The 6,603-nt window shown below is 43.0% G+C and overlaps 1 long non-coding RNA gene across 1 annotated transcript; it reads left to right on the forward strand.

Annotated features, from left to right (window-relative positions):
- Positions 1–470: 470 nt before the first annotated feature.
- Positions 471–1,470, forward strand: LOC148842661 (uncharacterized). Its single transcript, XR_016103845.1, has 3 exons — positions 471–622; positions 819–961; positions 1,224–1,470. It is a non-coding gene; the product is annotated as an uncharacterized LOC148842661 (long non-coding RNA).
- Positions 1,471–6,603: the final 5,133 nt, after the last annotated feature.

Raw genomic sequence — 6,603 nt, forward strand, 5'->3', positions numbered from 1 at the left:
TCATTGGATTTGGACCCACAAGCCACACTTGAATTGCTATTGCAGGTGTAGCATCTTCAAAAACAGTCCAGGATCTAAGTGGGTTGTGTACTTAAGAATTATGAAGCTTCCTTTTTTTTTTCCTTTAAATTTTTCGTTTTTGTTTTGGACGCCACGGACCAAGCAAGTTTCATGGTAGCTTCTTCATTTTGGATTTGGACACTGGCAAACTCTGTTTATGATACATATTCCAGGACTAGAAGTAGAAGAAGCTTCCCTTCTTCATTGGGTTTTATTGTTTTGGGAAATTGGACGAAATAGAGCGGGACCCGGCAGTGAGAGAAGCTTCCTCTGGTTTGGTTGTTGTTTGGGTCTAGCTAGCAATCCAACTAGGCTGGAGTCTAGAGAATTCCTTAATAGTTGTGGTAGTAGGATGGCCTGGTCCCAGTCATCAGTTATTGTGTTTAGGCTGAAAGCTGCTGCTGATTTGTATGTATGTCTTTGGCAGCCACCCATATCGGATCCAATGATCTTTGACAGAGAGAGAGAGATGAATATTATATTCTGAGTTTTTTGGCTATGGCTGGCTTTGTATTATATGTTAAATCAATCAACGATCAATAACGATCACTACGGAGATCAGGTACGTCTGAAAATTGAAATGGTCTTTCTTTTAGCAGATAAGGGCAACTTTTTGCCCTTAATATCAATAAGAAATAATATCTTTATAAAATAGTTAAAATAAGATAATTTTTTTGGAAAAATATAAAAAAGGAGCAGTGGCACTATTCATCGTCTTCCTCTTTCTTCCTTTGTATTCATATCAGCCATTTCAACAGGTCAACGGCCCGCATGCCGGAGGCTCCAGAAGTTATCTCTCTGGGTTTGCAAGGTCGCTTAAAATAAAAGGTTTTTGAACTTTAAAGTTTGAAGAAGAAAATGGCCATTGACTAACGTGACGATCGTTTATGCAGTGTTATAGGTCAGCTGCAGACCCATTTTTTACTATTTAATATTAATTTATTTTTATTTAGTGGTGTTTTTATAGTTCTGATTTGAGTACATATCCCTACGTCTGTCAAGGAGAGAGGAGAGATAAAACGAAAGAAAACAACGGAGAAAGATCCACGGATCTGAAATCATCTCTCTTGCCTCTCTCTCCCACTGTTTGGGAGTGTTTTATTTGGGTATCTGAAATCATTTTTCTCTGCAAATCCAGAGAAATAACTTCTGGAGGGTTGCAGGAAATGACTAGGTGATGGGTTTGCAAACCCAGAGAGAGAACTTCTGAAGCTTTGAGCACGCGGGATGGACTGTCGGAACCCGTTGACCCGTTGAAATGGCTGGCATGAATACAAAGAAGGCAGAGGAAGACTATGAACAATACTACTGCCCTTTTTTGGTATCTTTTCAAAAATGTTATCTTATTTTAATTATTTTGTAAAAATATTATTTTTTATTGATATTTAAGACAAAGAGTTGCCCTTATGTGCTAAAAACCCTTTCTTTTATCCTGCTTCATTCCTCTAACCCGCCAAGACCCACTGTGCTTCTACGAAACTGGCTTTTGAAAGCATAGCATTGGACCATTAAAAACGACTACTCTGGCTCATGTAGATCATGTAGGGAACCCCTTTCTCATGCATCCCCTCTTCCTCGTTCAATAAAAAAAATATATATGAGAAATAAAACATTAAATTATGTCATTCTGCATGTCATAAATATTTCCGAAATTATCTCATCTTCCTTACTTTTAAGTGCTCATTTGGGAGGAATTAATAAGCTTGGAAATAACCCAAAAAAGTCGAAAATAAATTTACATGAGATGAAAATTGAGAAAATTAGTTTTAGAGTGAAACTAGATAGGGACCAGGGCTAGAAAATTAACTTCTTAACTGCACTGGTCAGTCATGGTCAGTCATTCTCCCTAGGGTTAAGGACATGGCAACCCAATGCAGAATTTTGAATTACAACCCCCCATAGTCTATTAGTAGCCCCCTACTACACTGAATTACAGCCCTCAATACAGAGTTTCGCGGTGAGGACTCATCCCCCTTTGTATGATGTAGAGGTGTAAATCGGGCCATGTCGTGCTGGGCCGACACGGCCCATATATACTATTTATATATTTTTTAAATATATTTATATATTTTATATATAATATATAAATATATAATATAAATTATAAATATATAAATATATAATAATATATAGTATATAATATATTAATAAAATAAACAATTGTTTTCAATTGTATTATACTAATTTGTTTAATCATTGTATATATAATCAATTGTATATATCAAAATTCATATATAATTAAAATTTAAGTTTTTTCAAATTTTTAAATAAATAGGCAAAAATAGTTTTGGCCCGGTCCATGGCCTGGCTTGGGCCAAGGCTTGGCCCTTGGGCCATGGGTCGTGCGGAGCCGACCCCCAAACTTTTAATTGGGAGGGCGGTATAGCTAGTGACAGCCCACGGGCCAGCACAGCAAGGCCCACACTTTGCACGGGCCACCCACTTTACACCTCTAGTACGATGGGGCTAGAAAATTCTGACCTGAACTGATCATTCATTCTCCCTTTTAGATATCTTCTTCCAATTCCAATTGGCTCAATCAAAGCAGAGGCCCTCCCAATTAGGCCCTTATGGTTTCCTCTTAAACTTTTAAGGTTTGTGAAAACTTCTCGCTGGTTAATAACAAGTGTTATATTAGCACTTTTTGAAAGTTCGAGTACTAAATTATCACATTTTAAACTTTAGGGATCAAAGTGTCACTAGTCCCAAAGTACAGGGTACTATTTGAGAATTTTCCCTTAAGCTATGTTCAGTTGCAATGCAGTTTTATGTGCACTAATGCAAATGCATGTTACTACAAATGAAAAAAAAAATGTAAATTCTCATTTAATTTTGTTTTGGGTTTTACTTTCTTCTGTTTCAAGTCTTAATTTACTTCATTTGTACTGCAATGTGACAAAATAAACAAAATTTTTGAAATAAAATAAGTCACAATATACACTCAAATCATTTGCACAGCTATAGTATTACATTAGTACAAATTTATTTACATTACAACCAAACCCAGCCTTAATATATAAATAAACTTCAATTTCCAAATTCCAAATAATGCAACAGGTGGAGCTCTTTTCGTCCATTCCAAGGCTTCCATGTACAGAACCCCAACCTAACCTAACCTAACCTAAGTGGTCTCTATTGTCTACAAAATAGAGGTGAGGGCTGAGGTACAGGAGTCTCTAGCTGCCACGGATCTAAGTTTTGTTAATTTGTGGTAATAGAATGTGACCCTCTTTCATATTTTGCCTACTATAGTAGTTTGGCCACTTTTAAATGATAGCTATATACGTTGGTTGTTCTCTTTCAAGTTCCAATTTGTGGGGTTAATCGTTCAGCTCATTCGAGTGGTTGAGGTAAATTCGCATGGACACCCCACAAAGTGCACCCATGCGGCGCTACAACACATCTCGATTATGTATTAGAAACATCTCCCCATAACAAGCACGAGAGATGTTGTCAAAGCAGAGTGAAATGTGCATGTGGGGCATGCTTAATATACCACTAATCTGAACTCGTTCGAGTCCCTCAGTTTGGTTATAGTCTACTTTGTTTGGATCTTGGTTGTTCATAATCTGTGGATGGAAGGTTTTTCAAACCATGGTAATGCTTTGTGTTTTTTTGTTATGTATAGGCCTGTACAAGTAGGATACTAAAAACATCAAATTGACAAATTCAAGTCTTTTGGGTTATTATTTGATGTAGCGCAATCCGGTCACTCCTAACTGGCTGCTGACTGGTTTCTTGTCGGCAATGGACGGCACTTGAGAAGATGAAAAGAATGACTCCCGGGGATTTTACGTGGTGAGAATACTCTGATGCTTAAGTTAGTATTGTGTATAGGAAGCAAAGGGAAAACGAACACTAAGAGTGTAGGTCGCGCTTTATCACTATACTCGAGAGATTAGAGGTCTCAAGAAGAAGTTTCTCTTCTGCCCTGAGGGCTTTTATAGGGGCGCTCTTGTGAGATCGGGCATAACCGCCACTGGGCCCTTGCCACAGTCGTTACCTGTCAGGCCTGCGCAGGTGGCCGTTGTGGCGTACTCCTCGCACGGGTGAGTGACACGTCTCCAAAGTGACAGGCACACCTCCGCCTGCTGAGAGACGTGGGTGCAGACTATCAAAAGGACAGGGACTGTGCCGTTAGTAAGGGACGTGGCGTAGTCTAATCGGTATGGTTTGTCAGATAGAAGCTTCTTGAGGAATGCTCGTGCGACCCATTCGCGAGCTACTTTGTAGCAAGCTCGGAATACTTCAAGAGTACCCTTAGTAGAATTGGTCCTCATAATGATTTGTCTGCTTGGGAGCTCAGGCGAGCTGGTTTTCTTAGCTCGCAAGCTAAAATTGCCTCGGAATATCCCTTTGGAGGTAGCTCGGGGGATCCGGAGCTTGCATTGTGGTGAGCTCCTCCTTTTTCGCGCTACAATGTAGCGAACTATTTTATGGGCCTGTTACTTGGTTGTACTGGGCCACAATGTTGAGTTGTCGCTTACGCTGAGTCAGTGTCTACGTGTCACCGTTTCATAGGTTGGGTCAAATCATCTTTCATCAATTGCCCCCCACTCCTCGAGCTAAGAGTACCACCTTAGCGCGGGGAGTTTATAAAGTGCAATGGACTGATTTGACTGAAATTCAAACTTGATTGACTATCCTCATTAAATGCATTTGCGGGAATCAAGAGATCTTCTGACTTCCCTGACTTTTCGGATTCCAAAAACGTGCTGAGGTGGCCTTTAACTCCGAACGTCGTGTGGCTGCGACTACCTTAATTATGGAAGACGTGCTGCCAATCGCCTTCGGTTTTCAGAAGGCGTGCAGTTAGGGTGCCCACTGACCGTTGGATTTGCTTTGATCTGGGCCGTCAATTTGAAAGGGTGGAAACTATAAATAGGGGGGCCCCTCGGGCCCTATTTTCTCTCACGTCATCTTGTTGTCTTTGGATTCTGAAGTCGTGCGCTTCACCTAGTCTACCTGAGTTCCTCAGTCTACTCTGTTCCGTCTATTCTGGTGAGTCCCAATCACTGCTTGCCATGTCTGGGTACCCATACCATACCTATCACAGGGGCGATAGCCAGGATGATGATGCTCCCTCGAGCTCGGGGGGAGCCTGGGAGCAGATCCCGGAGGCTCAAGAGGCCTTTGGTGACATTTATATCCCTATGTCATGAGTACTGCCTTCCTTTAGACCTTGATATTTTTGTCTCTATACTTTGTATAAAGAACGCGGCTCCTGGGGTTCCTCCAGAGAGGCGCTTTTATTACCTCTCTTCCCGTCGCGGCTATAAGCTCTTGTACGAGTTGCTGAATAAGATTCCCGCCTAGAAGCAGGATTACTTTGTGGTTTGTAACCCCGAGGGGTGACCCTTCCCCACTACTTGGAGGGGCGCCATTTAGGACCTTGGGGCCGAGCTGGACCCTAAGACTCGGAAAATGATGCTGTTTTGGGCGTCAGTAGTCTTCCTTTGCTTGGACTACTTGACTGAGAAGAAGCTCGTGCAGGCAGGCTTGAGCCCGAGTAGGTCGACCTTTTAGGTCGTGTAGTGCCTTGTGACAATATTGTGTACACATGTATTTTGTTTTTTGTCGAACTAATATCTTGTAGTCTTTTAGCAGCCATCATGTTTAGTGCCAATTCGCGCCATCTTCTCTCAGGCAGCCAAAGATGCCATGCGAAGAGGACGCGCCCCGACCGGACCCCTCCTTTGGGAAGTACTAAGTTCGGGTCTGCTGAGGCGGTTCTACCCTCTTCTTCGCCCGAGGTTCCGATGCCCCCACCTGAGGGGGCTAGCGGGATTAGCCCTGGGGGAAACGAGCTCCCTCAGTCGGGGGAGGCTCCCCGTAATCCCCTTCAGTCCCGTCCTTACCCCCGGTTCCTAGTGGTAAACTGGGAAGGGGTAAATGATTATCTGGTGGCTCGCCAGAGGAGCCAGAAGGCGATCACTAATGACGAGATCGCTTAGTGGGGAAACATGGAGCCCGGGGACCTCTCCACGTTCGCCTCTGCTCATTGCATGGTGGTAAGTGACCTTTTTCCCTTTTTTCTCTCTCATTTTGCCCTTTTCCGCGTCTTCTGATCTTCTTTTCCATCAGCAGGTGAATTCCGCCATCCATGCCATGGCTCTCCAGACGCACATCCATCGCGCCGGGGGAGCGAGCTCGACCGGATCCAGGGTGAGCTCCATCACACCCGCAAGGGGAGTGAGTCTCAGGAGCTACTCGTCCATGTCCAGGAGGCTCAAATCGCCCGGCTTTCTGAAGAGAGCACACGTTACAGGGAGGAATCATCGAGGATGGCGGCGGAGAGGGAGCTCCTTAGGCAGCAGGTGCAGGACTTGGAATCCACTCTTCAAAATTGGACTTGAAACTTTGATCAGATGGTGGAGGCTGAGCGAGAGAAAGCAGTATGGGATTTTAAAGACTCCTAGGAATTTCAGGACCTCCATACGAAGTACGGTTCGTACCGCTCGGGGTTTAAGCTTTGTCGGTGGCTGGTTCAAAAGATGTTCTCCAGACTCAACCTCGACGGCATTACTATAAAGGATCTATCTC

The sequence above is a fragment of the Nelumbo lutea genome, chromosome 8, assembly GCF_056320005.1.
Source record: "Nelumbo lutea isolate HS-2025 chromosome 8, American lotus-T2T, whole genome shotgun sequence".
Lineage (NCBI taxonomy): Eukaryota > Viridiplantae > Streptophyta > Magnoliopsida > Proteales > Nelumbonaceae > Nelumbo > Nelumbo lutea.